The sequence below is a fragment of the Coenobita brevimanus genome, chromosome 110 (assembly GCF_032717465.1).
Source record: "Coenobita brevimanus isolate Jiangsu-jjx chromosome 110, ASM3271746v2, whole genome shotgun sequence".
Classification (NCBI taxonomy): domain Eukaryota; kingdom Metazoa; phylum Arthropoda; class Malacostraca; order Decapoda; family Coenobitidae; genus Coenobita; species Coenobita brevimanus.
Genome location: NC_137063.1, coordinates 28,849,024 through 28,863,945, shown reverse-complemented (window position 1 = coordinate 28,863,945; position 14,922 = coordinate 28,849,024). Strand labels below are relative to the sequence as shown.

Sequence of the window (14,922 nt, the reverse complement as noted above, 5' to 3'; positions counted from 1 at the left end):
ACCATAGCCCTAGCTCCCTGGTACATACTCTTCACAGCACTCAGCAATTTCCCATCCACTCCATATATTCTTAACACCTTCCACATACCTTACCTATCTACTCTGACATATGCTTTCTCTAAGTCCATGAAGGCAGCATACACTTTCACTCCCTTCTTTAGATATGTCACCACTAAACATCTCAGAACAAATATCTGAACTACACACCCTCTTCCCTTCCTAAATCCTTCTTGTTCTTCTCCAACTAGCTCCTCTGTCATATGTCTAACCCAATCAATAAGCATTCTACCGTATATTTTTCCAATCGCACTAAGAAGGCAAATACCCCTATGGTTACCACATTCTTCTCTCTCTCCTTTTCCTTTTCATAAAGGAACAATTACACCTGATTTCCAGTCCTCTGGAACCCTTCCCTCTTCCCAGGCCAATTTACACTTCCATATCCACTCCACAACAATCTCAAACCCATACTTCAGCATTTCACCACACACTCCATCAATTCCTGGGGCCTTTCCCATCTTGATTTTCTTCAGTGCTTCCACTACTTCCGCCCTACTGATCTCTTCCTCCCTCCTCTCATCTCTTCTTCTCCCAGCCATTCCCGAACCACTTATACTCGCACTGCTCTCATTCTCTACATTCAACAAATCTTCAAAGTGTTCCTTCCATCTCCTCATTTTCTCTCTCTTCTCCACCAACAATCTATTATCCTGTTCGTTCACTTCCCTACTATTTCCCCTTTCACACTGTCTTACTTTCTTTACCTCCTTCCAAAAAAAAAAAAAAAAAAGTTCTTTCTCTCCATTTCACACTCAGATTCTTCCCAAACTCTTCATCCACTCTCTTCTTACTCTCTTTCACCAATTCTCTTTACCTCCCTTATCCTGCTCACATATACCTCTCTCTTCTCTCTCTCATCTTCCCTACCTATACTCGCTAGCAAGTCACTACATGCCTTCTTCTTTTGTTCCACAGTTCGTTTTACCTCATTACTCCACCATGCTGTCCCTTGCACACCCCTGCATCTCCTTACTCCACAAACCCTGCTCACACGCTGCGCCTATCTCTTTCGTGAATATCTTGCATACTTCTTCAACCCTTTCCATCTGCTTTAACTCATACCTTCCCAATCTTTCTTCCACTGTGCTCTTATACTCTGCCATTTTCTCACTCTCTTGCAGCTTCTCCACTCTTCTCACAGGAGCTATTTCCTCCTGGCTTCCCCTTCGTCTCTTCACCCATTTTCTTTGCAGCCTTACCTTGGCCATCACTAAGTGATGGTCCGAGATTCCATTCCCCCACCCTTTCCACAGTCTTGCATCCAACACTTGCCTCCTCATTCGCTCATCCACACACACGTAGTCTATCATTGCCTTTCGTTCAACAAGTTCACCATCCATCCTCCTCATGACTCACCATGTATACCTGTGGAACATCTTATGCCGAAAGAAGGTGTTGGGTATTGCCAACCCCTTACCAGCACAGATGTCCACCAAAACACTGCTGTTACCATCTACTTCAGCTGACACACCCCACTGACCAACCACTCCATCCACTCGTACATTCCCAACTTTCCCATTCATGTCTCCAATGAAAAACACTCTTTCGCTCCTCTTAAACCTATTCATACATGCTTCTACACTCGCTCAAAACTCATCTTTCACTCTTGCCACTCGGTCCTCTGTCGGCGCATAGGCACATGCAATCGCCCAAGCTTGTATACCGACTTTCATCCTCACCCATACAATCCTTGCACCCACTGTTCCATACTTTCTTATATTCTCCTTCCACTTCTTGGTTATCATCAGACCTACTCCCTCTCTTGCCCTCTCATTCTCATTAACTCCTGCACATATTCCTAAACCATACTCCCATTCTCTCATCCTTTCACCTTTCCATTAAGTTTCAGTCCACATACATCCACTCTTGCATCCTCAAGCACCTGAACAATCTCTCTCTCTTTCACTTCATCATTCACTCCTCTCACGTTCCATGTCCCCACCCTGAGAATGTTCTTTGTCCGTTCCTTGGTCGTCAACTTATGGCCCATCCTGGTCCGAGGCGCTTTGTTTGCTTGTATAGTTAATTCTTTTAACGGGGTGGGTCACTAACCCACCACCAACCTTTTCAGTTGCCTCATACGACAAGCAGGGATACGCACAATATATGGCACAGTTATGCACCAACACACCTGTTAAAACGAACTCTAGCAATGAATTAATCTCACAGGCAAAAACAATCACACAACAGTCACAAATCGTTTTAATGGCTGGTAAGGCTCGGAGCACTGCTCACAAGTGATCAGTAGCCGGGCTCAGCAAGGAATGTGACGTGTGAAAGTGACATGTGTGCAGAGGGGGGATGGTAAGATTGAGGGAGTAACAGGCCCAGTGGTCACTGACACAGGATCAGACAGGACTTTGGTGCAGCTGGACGTAGTGGTCATTGGCAGTATCCAGGGACTTTGCAGTGGTTGTGTGGAGTCACAGGGCACTGTGCTGGGCTTGGTGGACCGGTAAGTGTCGGGATGCGGTGGGCAGGGAAGGAGAGGATCCTGGCTAGGCGTGTTTCCAACACTGGGGGGTCCTGCTTCCTGGGCTTGGACTGCCTGGTGTCCCGCCGCTGCCTGCTTGACTTCCATTTGATGCGAATGTGGCTAGGAGGAAGGAGTATTCTGCTGAGGGTCATGGGTCGTGGAAGTCTGTTAGTGGCGACCAGATGGACTACAGTTATACCCCATGAGTCAGAGATGCTGCTGTCCTGCAAGATCTGTGGTGCACTGCACGCTGCCCTGGGATTGGTGGAGCAGAGGAGCCGTGGCATGATAGAAGGGGAAGCGATGGTGGGCAGGACCTATGGTTGACCCTACACAGAAAGAAGTACCAATCATCATAACTGGCTTCTCACCTCGTTCTTAGAAGATCCATCAGGGCATAGCTGAGAGGTTGTGCCAAGAAGTCGATCAGGGGCCACTGAGCAGTGCATGCAAGAGGACTATGGTGAAGCCCCAGGAAGAAACACCGAACCACTTTGCTAGGAGCACCAAGCGTCTGGAGAAGCCACTGATGGAGCAGCTGAAAGGATTCTTAGTGAAGTGTGCTGATGTATTTACACAGGGGGATATCATGGACACCTGGGAAGTTCACTTGGAGTGAAGCCGAGGACCTGCTGGACACTGGAGGTCCCAGGAGAGTGGCAGTCATTATCACTGGCAGTCCAGGTCTTCATGTCATGTAACCTAGACAGCAGAGGCGACATTGACGGCCTGCCAGTCTATAAGTTTTTCCTGTATATACTTGTATATAAGTATGAGTAGGTGGCTGTGTCGGGGACGACTGTGTTGAGGAAGCGGCAGTGTTTTGCCTGTACAGTAGGTTTAGACTAGTGCTTATATCTGGAGATATGAGGACCATTCTAGAAACTAAGTGTTGTACTGGAGGCTTAGGTTAATGGTTTATATATAAAGATATAAGGAACATTCTAGAATTAAGTAATATGCCATTGAATTAGGTTAATGTTTTATATCTAGAGATGTGAGGTATTTTCTAGAGGCTTCAATATGTCTGATTTTCACTGTTCTATCTTAGGAATTAATTCTTGTCAATGTTAATGTATATTGTTAATTTTAGTAAATTATTGTATAGGAAAATGTGAGTTCTCTCCTAGGGTCTAGAATACACGGATTTGCACGAGAAAATGAGTTCTCTCCTGGGCTCTAGAATATCCTGTATTGTTCTGGAGGTGGAGTTGGGGGAGGGGGGTATTTAGAGGGATCAATCCGCCCCTGAATTTAGTTTCGTGTGTGGCAGCGTGTCAGTGAGCCAGTGGTAGTTAGTGAGCAAGAGCCAGTCAGACAGTTTAGTCAGTGAAGGATGGAGTAGTCTGTCAGAGAGTCAGTGACTGGCAGTCAATGAACGGACAGTGAGCAATTAGGAGAGAGAGAGAGAGAGAGAGAGAGAGAGAGAGAGAGAGAGAGAGAGAGAGAGAGAGAGAGAGAGAGAGACTGGTGTTTTGCAAATGTACAGTACGAGTACCCCAGCTGTGACTTCATTCATTTTTTTCATTCATTGCCAGACGCCATGTATCCCAAACGGGGTGGAAAAGGGCTTAGAGTTAATTGTTTTACAGGGAGGGGCACTAATCCTCCACCAACCCCACTTGACACGTAGGGATGCCAACAGCATCTGGTGTTCCCAGGCGGTCACCCATCCAGGTACTAACCAGACCCAACGTTGCTTAACTTCGCTGATCGGACGGGAAGCGGTGTACTCAACGTGGTATGGCCGTTGGCCATTGAAGGAATAAAACCCTAAAGCATTCAGCAGCCTTTCATTAACATCCTGGCCTGTTTGTGTGTCGTTCTTGACGTATCAACGAACAATATCTATCTGTCTATCTATCTATCTATCGCCAGACGCCTTAATCCCGTAAGGGGTGGCCACAAACAAATCGCCTCCATGTCGCCCTGTCCCCCGCCATTTCACTCCCCTGCTCCCAGCTCACACCCCCCTCTTTCATATACCACTCCACTCCATCCCTCCATCTCATCCTCTGCCTCCCCCTCCCTCTCCCCCCCTCCACCTCACTCACATACTGTACACTCTCCTCGTCAGAGTCTCGCTCTCCATCCTCTCCACATGTCCAAACCACCTCAGTGTGTTTCTCCTAATGTTTCCAATCACATCCACACCAGAACTCTCCTTCACCTCCTCATTTGTCAGTCTGTCTCTCCATGTGACTCTACATGCTACTCTCAAATAACTCATTTCCACTGCTACCACTCTTGACTTCTGTACCTCCAACAAGGTCCAAGCTTCACATCCATACGTTAGAGTTGGTATCACAATACTGTCATGTAGCAGCTTTTTCACTTCCATGCTCACTTCCCTGTTTCTTATCACTGCTTTCAAGGAACCAGCAACCTTTCTTCCCTGTTGCACCCTTTCAAGCACTTCCCCCTCTAAACTTTCATCATTACTCATCACACTACCCAAGTACTTAAATACACTCACATTGTCCATTTCCTCCTCATACACCTTCCATGCCACGTAAGGCACCACTATGAACTCCCACGTCACTTGCCTCAACCTCATACGCGTCAACATTCTTCAGTCCCTTGACATTTATTACCTCACCCGGACGGAGTCCAACGAGGTATTGTTATTGGTGGAGTTTGTTTGCTTGTTTGTTTGTTTCTATATTTGTTAGCAGCATTACGGAAAAACGGCTGAGTGAAATTGCATGAAACTTTCAGGATGTGGGCACTGGTCGCCAAATAATGTAATCAAATTTTGGAGGTAACTGATTGACCTTGAAAGGTCAAAATCAAGGTCATGGATTTTCAGAGGACTGTAACTTGAAAACAGGTGAAGATAGAGATACTATTAGGAACATATAGGAACTCGTAATATGGGCTTTCATTTGACACCAAGACCTTTGGCCTTGAACGACTATGAAAGGTCATACTCAAGGTCACGGATATTCAGGGGGCTATAACTCGAAACTGGTTGAAGATTGAGATATATTTACTGTTATTGTCACGGGGTTTTTAAAATATCACGGAATTTTTAAAATAAATGCTTAAATATTATTTAATTGATAATAATGTTCAACAATATTGAAGAGCAGGGGACAATGATTGTCTTGCTACATCAAGCAACGATTACTTTACGCTGACTTGCTACGATTCTCTAAGAACGAGATTTTATAAACTTTCTCAACAGTACACAGCAGAGACTAATTACTCACAAATGCTGAATTAGTACTGTTAGCCTCTGGAGAAAGTTACTTCACCCCTGACAATAAATAACTAATACTAATAATAATATCAGGTTCTTGCTGATGCTTAACTCCTAGGTGGCACAACGGATTTTAAGCTTAATACACAAAACTGGCCTAAGTACCAGTTATGAATGGCAAACGTTTATGCAAGCTAGGAGCTATAAGAGAAATAAGCTTAACTGCGGAGAAATGAAACAAGAGTTTACATTACATTAAGCTCAATAAAAAGAACTGTTAAATTTATTGATTACAAAAATAAATTTAACGTTACATTTCAAATCAATTTAATGAGATCGCACTCACTCACTCACACACGAGCTAAATTCTTACGCCTAGGAAAAACACCTTAACTAAGCTCTTAAAACTAGGATAATACAAAAAAGAAATACTAGTCGATGAATGCTTTGTATCACCAAAGGATGGGAGCACTGGAGACTGTGGTCTGAGTAGAGCCTGGCTGACTTCTCACTTGTTGGAGCACAGATCCTTCCTCCGTCAGAGCAAACACTGGACTGAGTAAGTCGTGGGAAAGAAAAAGGGAGCAGTAGGCCGCATTTTTTAACGGTCGAATGAGCGAAACGCGCCCAAAACAAATCGCTCAGCGGAAGCGCTAATGTCTCACACAGAGACGATCACGCATGACAATGAAAAATTGATTTGACAAAGCTTCCATCTGAATGAGCGGTTAACTGAACGATAAACAGTGAGTTTTCCACTAATAGTTCGTGGCTTCTCACAAAAGGGAAATGTCGCGAATTTGATTCATGACAGTTATCAACGTACAGGAAATCCCATATGGGTTTTTAATTGGCACCTTGACCTTTGACCATAAGTGACCTTGAAATGTCAAATGCAAGATCACGGATTTTCAGAGGGCATAACTTGGAAACATTTGCGCCATTACCTTTGACTTTAATTGTGCACTGACACTAATTGGCAGAAACAAGCCAGTATGTGCTGTTGTGCCTGGCATCACTTGTTCTCATAACACCCGGGCATGTAATAACGCTACAAGTATAATTATTGCCAGGTGTGTGTGTGTGTGTGTGTGTGTGTGTGTGTGTGTGTGTGTGTGTGTGTGTGTGTGTGTGTGTGTGTTAACAGTATTATTCACTTTACTCCGATTTAACCAAACTTGGCAGAAGCGCTGAGTCAGTTTAGGGTAAAGCCATTCAGTTCTGAGAACATTGGATCGAAGGTCAAAGTTACAGGGCAGAGTCAGATGCTGGTCTCTTGTACCAACAGCTGGGTGTGGGTGTTCTGCCCTCTGAATAGGTCCATCTTGTCTCATCCTCAGTACCTCCACACGATTTCAACTTAGGAGACACTTCCAGCTGCAGGAGGTAGGTACAGTTATCATTAACCCTTTCAGCACGAGAGGTCTTGCCTAAGTTGAAATTAATTAATCTGGAGGAAGCAATTATAAGCTGAAAAGTAAGTCATAGGTATGAACGGGTTTACACCTATTACATTTTTAATCTCATAACGTTGGCTATATATATATATATATATATATATATATATATATATATATATATATATATATATATATATATATATAACTCTTGCTACCACCAGACGAGTGTATATAACTAAGCACATACCTTTAGCAGTGGAGAGGGATTATTGAAGGCTATATAACATCTCCCGTTGGAAAAGTTTCTTCAAAGCTGAATAAAATCGTCTGATGGCAGCAAGAACAAGTTATAAAGTGCGATCATCGGATTTAAGGGCTATAGATTTTCCTACGGCGAGTCTTTTTATTGATTTATTTACTCTTACCGTCCCCGCACGCTTTTATACAATCTTAGGAATGTTTTTTTTTTTTTTTTTCGCTCTCAAACTGGGGAGGTCATAATACAGCTTTCATTAATCCCTTCATTATGAGAGATCTTTTCTAAGTTCAATGAAATCGCCTGGAGATATTAAAAAGTAAACTGTTTGAAGACGTCACCATAAAGAGTAGTTAACCGTATAGCTCTCATTACAAGCTGTCAAACTTATGCTGCCTTTAACTACAACTTACCATGCCAGACAAGATTCTCTCTCTCTCTCTCTCTCTCTCTCTCTCTCTCTCTCTCTCTCTCTCATTACATTACGCCTTTGTGGTCTCATCGGGAGCTTAGGGGTCTGGGTCTAAACTGTTCAGTTCAGACATTCATCGCAAGAATGACTAGTCACTCTCTCGTTGGTGGTATTATATGAGAAATGAACTCATGCAATCCATCGGATTTGAACAAATTATGAACCCGCATCCGGCTGAAACATCTTAGTACACTAAATCACCAGGCATTTATGTTTTGGTTATGGCATGTGCCACTGTGATTGCAGCTAAATCAAATCCCAGGAGAAGATGAACATGCACTCCCACTCTTGCTCTCAGTCCTTCCACTCCACCACATCTGGATCTTATTACATCGCAGACAAGGCACGTGTATATAAGGAATCCATGTGGTTTGCGTAGGTTGGAAAGGATAATTTGTAACTATCTGCATCACTTCATATTAGGTCCACTGCAGGACTGGGCGATTACCTCAAAGGGAGGGTGATGGCTAGATTTAACCCCTCCCCACCTGGGCGATATGCGAATAGAGAAAGGGTGTCTGTATATGAAAGTTGAAGTATTGTAACTGCTATGTTTGTGTTAGCGTCAGTATATGCCATTGCTAGAACCGATTGGTTGCGAACAAATGCAAGCATATGAAGAGGCTTTCTACCAGTACTCACTTTACTGTAAATATCCGCCACTGCATAGATTTGAACCCTAGACTTAGGGCAAACGTATCTCGAGACGATTACGCTACGATCTAGCATCACAGATGCAGAAAAGATAAGTATAAAAGATAGTAAAAAACTGTTACAAAAGGAAGTATAATGATTAAGGTGTAAATGAAGGTGTGGTGAGATGGTGTGGCTGTACTGAAAGGATGGGTGGGAACAGGAATGTGAAAACGATGTACTGTCCCAGGGTAGGAAGCGACGTGGTAGAACAAGAAGGTGGATGGAGATAATATGTGTACGAAGTTAAGCGAGGTGTGATTACTGAGGAAGCAAAAGAATTGGTGTGTGATAGGAATGGATAAATGAAGGGATATTTATGGAAATATACATACAGTCGAGAACTAAAGTTCCTATGTTTTCACCTCCTTACTTCTCACTTTCTTCCGTTGAATAATATTTCTAAGCTGTGGGAGACTTGGTATGTTTCCCTGCCCGTGGACGATGCTCGTTGAAAAGACGTATCAGGGAGGAAAGTGGTAGACATGCCGTAAGTGTGAAATAGATGTTATGCAATAGTAGGCGAACTTTTGTCCCTTTACTATACAAGGTTGCATACCTTCAACCTGGCAGTCAATGGAATGGTCTTTACTCAACGTTTTGAAGCCATGTCTTGTGTGAGATACAACTTATAATTCCGAAGGCTGATATAATTAGTAAATTGCTGGTTGGCTTACAGTATTTGATTCGTTACTCTGATGATAGTTTTTCAGCTTCATTTCCTGTTCCTGTTGCTGGACTCCTCCCGCCCTGTGTATCAGTGGGAAGTATGATGATGATGAAGATGATGATAATGGTGATGATGATGATGTATATACAAGTACGCTGTGCCCTGACCATACTGACACAAGCCTATGCTTATTTTTTGTTTTTATTGAGACGAAGATGCACATGACAAGTTGGTAGGCTAATGATTGGCTGAATGCAGCAAGTCCGAATAACATTTACTAACCCAAATTTACCCCTCAGATATACAGGTATGCTGTCAATTAATAATGCTAACGAGTACAGAGATTATGAAGTAATGTTGCATTCAGCCAATCATCACCAACCTGTCAATTGCATCTTCGCCTCGATTAAAAAAAAAAAAATGAATATAGGTGGGCAAGTGGTTGAGAAATTGCCCTACATCTCAAACGGGGTTGTGCTCCAGCTGCTGCTGCTGCTGATGATGATGATGATGATGATGACGACGACGATGAAAGGCTCTGAAGCGGATCAAGCTGCATAAGGCTAATGCCAGGGAAAGACCTGGAAGCAGCTCCATAAACAAGCTTACCATCAATTCACAATCAAGTTTTGATTCCCAGGAAAAACAAAGGAATGAAAAAAAATCGGCACTAATCTCTTTGCTCTTCCTGCAGTAACAGAGATTTGCTATAAATAGTTTCCTTTCGTGACTGATGTTTCTTTCTGCAAGAGCAACGAGAGACATGGGAAAATGACATACTCTCCTCGTCCTTCGCGGAAAATAAATTTGAGTTGAACGGAGTTAACTGTTACGTAACCTTGTGAATCCGGGCACTGGAGGACTAGGGTTAACCAACTCAGCCAGTGTGAGAGGAGAGGCAAGAGGAGAAGGATGTGTCGCTCTATCACTTAATTCAGGACGTGTGGTTTGTGCGCGTGTGAGTGCGGGTGAGTGTTCGGGCTGACGCAACGATCCCACTGACTTGGCCACTTGACTCATTCTACTCAGCGTTGCAATCGTGGGTAAGGTGGGTATTGTGGGTGTTAGTTTTGTACAGTAGAAGCTGTGGAGGGAGGAGTTTGGTTGGTGGCGGCAAGTGGGCAGTGATAGGGGTGGATTCTGCTGTCAGTTTTGTAATTTTTTCTGTTCTGTGGTGGCCATAATTTCCCAATGGAGTTATAAAAGAGATACAGGTTAGGATAATGGATGCTGGAGCAACCCTAATGAGAGAGGGCAGCTTTTGGAAACTTCCTGTTCTGCTGTTTGCAGATGATAGGCCTACAATATTTGTTAAATGAAGACAAAGGGGAACTGCAAGGAGTGGTGAATGAGTTAGGAAGAGTGTGAAAGAAACAGAATCTAAAGGCGAATGTAGAGATGAGTAAAGTTGTGGTCTTTGAGAGAAATGAAGTCACTGAATGCACTGTGAGGTTAGATGATGAGGAAATGGAAAATGTGAATGCATTTAAGTACCTGGGTAATTTGATGAACAAGGATGGAAGTTTAGAGGATGAAGTGCCTCAAAGGGTACAACAGAGAAGAAAGGTTGCTGGATCTTTGAAAGCTGTGATTAGAAACAGGGAAGTAAGTATGGAAGTAAAAAAAATTGCTGCATGATAGTATTGTGATAACAACTCTAACGTATGGACGAGAAGCTTGGACCTTGTTGGTAGAACACAAGCCAAGAGTGACAGCAGTGGAAATGAGTTATCTGAGAGGAGGGCGAGAAGTTACATGGAGAGACAGACTGACAAACGGAGAAGTGAAGGAGCATTGTCTTGTGGATGTGGATGTGACTGAAAGCATTAGGAGAAATACACTGAGGTGGTTTGGCCATGTGGAGAGGATGGAGAGTGTATATGAGTGAGGTGGAGGAAGGAGAGGGATGGGGTGACTGAGGACGAGATGAAGGGATGGATTAGAGAGGTACGTAAGTGAAGGGAGTGTGGGCTGAGTGGAGGGTAGCAAAATGGAGGGGGACAGGGCAACATGGAAGCAATATGTTTGTGGCCACTCCTAACGGCATCAAGGTGTCTGGCTATAGATACATAGATCGATAGGCCATGTTTTGTGGAAGGGTTCAGGGTATGTCAAGGATTCCATTTTGAGAACAACCATCCAAAGGTTAAGGTCACAGGAATAGGTCAAAGATCAAGGTTACTTGAGAAGGTCACCTTAAATAGCTCTTTTTCTAATTCGGACTATAGCTGGTGGAAGTGCTAAGGGTCAGGAAAGAATGAAGTACCTAGATTTTTAGACCAATCGGTCTAAGGTCAAACGCACTGACAAAATCAAATGTTGGGCCTGCGGTTGTTGCAGTGTTGCACTCTCTGAATGCTCCTTCTTGGTCTCAGTTTATCCCTCCAATTTGCTGTTCATCTATCTCTTCTTCCAATCATCAGTCTCTGAGAATTCAATCCAATTCGCGCACAATTCACTCTCATTCACACTCCGAGTCAAGTTCTCATTCTCTGTCTGTTCCGTATACTCCACTCCTCCGTCTTGTTCATGCTTTACTTCTTCACTCAGCCACCTTACTCTATGCACGAGGCAACAGGAGATATTACAATCCTAACTTTTCACCAGAGATTGCCAACTTGATAAGACAACACAACTCGTTAAACACTGCTCCTCTCTCCTACACACAAACAACCACAAGATGATATCAAAAGGCCCCAAAACTAAGCAGTGAGATCAACAAGAAAATGACTACAAAGAAAATGGAAAACTAGAAGGCCTGTGTAACAACATTTAATCATTCCACAGACACCTCTCGGCTTTACAAAATAGTTAACATCACTAAACCACAGACAAGTATCTCCAAGACCCACACCTCCATCACCACCAACACCCAACACATCCCTTCCTACAAAGAACAAACATTCTCGTAAACCACTGGGAAAACATAAGTCTCTTAAACACGCACTGAGAGTGAAGAACAGTCTTCTCAACACAGGCAGTCCTTTCCAATCAACCACAGTGCAACCCCCTTCACTCCAGAACAGACACGTGCATTATGAAGAGAACAAAACTCTACAAACACAGGGCCAATTGGCATCAGCAACCTACGCCTGTAATATTTAAAACCGCATGGCATCCAGGCTTTCACAAACATCAGCGTTATTCATACGCACACTGTAGCATTCCCATTATTAGGAAACATTGAACAATTACCGCTGTAATTAAACCAAAAAGGAACCAACACATAATTCTTTGTACAGATCTATAACACTACTTACCACACCATACAGAATAACTGAACGCCCATGGGCGGATCCAAGGGTGTTGCCCATGCTGCCCCGGGCAACAGCCCTGCCTTAACAGACTGAAGAATAATATACAGTATTTTGTTATGTAGACTACATCCTTATACACATGTCATGGGAAGTTATAAGGGCAACACATCCTAAATATTCCTGGATCTGTCCCTGACGCCTGTCTCAACAAAACAAACTTTTTTTTTTTTTCTCTCTCTCTCTCGTTTAAGAATCAGGATGATAAATCTGCTTTTTCTGTATTTATCCTACCTCATATCCCTCTTGCTCCTTCGCAACACAGATTTAGAGCACTACACTTTGCAAACACCTTACTGACTCTCACACAACAATCATCTGACGGCATCATGGCAACAAAAAGAATCACTCTCCTTACTCTACAGACAATGCATTAGATCAGTGATGTCTGGTGTTTCCCTGGCATGGGCTCTCATCTTATCCAATACTCTCTACAACGCCTTGCAAACCGTACAGAACAACGCCTTAAGCATCACCTCTGGGTGCACCAATACCACCTCCCCAGCTCATTTTCACTCTGAAACTTATATAAGAAGCACACGATTCTATGTAGCAGCCTGTGAACATTATCAAACCTTATGCATCCTACCTCCGGATATTCCAACAATAGCAGTGAATCAACATTGCACAGGGCATTGCAGTACCTCGATTTAAACATTATATTACAAGCCCCGCATCCACCCATCAGAAGTGCCCTTAACAGATATGATCGAGTTCATTTAGCTAGTTTTAAATCAGGACATCACCCAGCCTTCCTCAACTATTAGGTTAGATCTGATCTGGGTTAAGTGGAATTACAGATGACACGTGCCCCGTTTGTAGAAAGGGCCCACAAAACATAACACACATCATGGAGCATAATGGAGTACTGCACAGCACATGCCTCACTAAGACACAGACCCTTATAATCGGTGTATGTTGGAAACCTATGGGACAACCCTATGGGTGCAGCTGCTTACCTGCAACCATCTACTGTATATAGTGCTCACACTCCATACTTCTCACTATAGTTCTCACTCTCCATTTGTTCCATATGTTCCTCGATCTTGTTCTTCGTCTTTTTTTCCTCACATACACCTGACTCATACACTAACACTGTCCATCTCTCACTCTTCCCTCTACTAGACCAAATCTCAAATTATTCTCATCATGGAAAAACTGTTTACTCCTTCAAGCCGATGACGTATTATCTATTTTATTCTCACTACCACCCGATGTCTGTTATCAGCAGGAAACATCTGATCCCTAACCACTTACTGCAAAAAGTCTCTCGAAAACTGAAAAATATATCGCCAAAAGGTAACAAAGTTAGATTTTAAAATACATCCTTTTTCATCCTCTCTTTCTACCAGTGGCGAAGCCGACAGGTCGATAAGCGGTACACCTGGGGAATCTTTTTCTCTCTTTCTCTTTCTCTCTCTTCTTCAAGGAAAGTTCGATTATTTACTCTTGGAGAGCTCTGAGCGATTTTATTATGAAGTAAAGTTGCTCAGCTTGAGATTTTTAGTTGATTTGACATGTCAGCTGACTATCAGGCGGTTTTCAATTTCGGATATAAGGAGGCATTTTAGCAACGTTATTATGAAATACGAAGTTGCTCAGCTTGAAATTTTGAGTTGATTAGATCCGCAGGTCTATGAAGATGGTCTTCCTATATTATCCCAGTTGCTTCCTATTACAACCTCTTTTCTAGTTCCAGTGGAACAATAAGCTTCTCGAGTCCGATAAGATGGAGCCTCACGTACAACGGTTCCAATATTCCAGAGGATACAGAAGGTTTTGCTATCATGTGATATGCTGCCAGGAGCGTAGGTCGGTTTCCGACCCTTGAAATTTCTGAACTATAGTAGCCTTGCCTCTGGCCCCTACGGTCCGAGGAGGGTAGTATGAATTATTACTTATGTCAGTATTTCCCTTATCATATTCTCTGACATTCATTCATTCATTCTGTCAGTCAGTCAGTTATTCCCAACGTAATTCATCTCGCTTCACTTGTCATCACTCTAACCCCATTCCTTATACTCATCCACTCACTCTCACTCATATTCACTCTCATCTTCACTCCCACACTCACTCACGTCCAATTTTACTCACTCCCACACTCACTCACATACTTATTTTCACGTACACTCATACCGACTCGCATTGACGCCCACACTTATTCTCACACTCAGTCATTCTCAGTTACGCTCCCTCCCAGACTCATGCTCCCACCCACGCTCACGCTTCCTCCCACACCCACATTCACTTCCACACTCACTCACTTCCACGCTCACACTCACTCTCACATTGTACGGCAAGGCCCAGTGCAGGAGTCTTACTGAGGGACATAAATTAGAGTACAAAGGAGGATCCCGAATGGTATTTTAGCATCTGTCC

General features: G+C 43.3%; 1 non-coding gene across 1 annotated transcript; it reads right to left on the bottom strand.

Moving 5' to 3' along the window:
* Positions 1 to 4,172: 4,172 nt before the first annotated feature.
* LOC145417606 (5S ribosomal RNA) lies at positions 4,173 to 4,291 on the bottom strand. Its single transcript, XR_013900511.1, has one exon. It is a non-coding gene; the product is annotated as a 5S ribosomal RNA (ribosomal RNA).
* Positions 4,292 to 14,922: the final 10,631 nt, after the last annotated feature.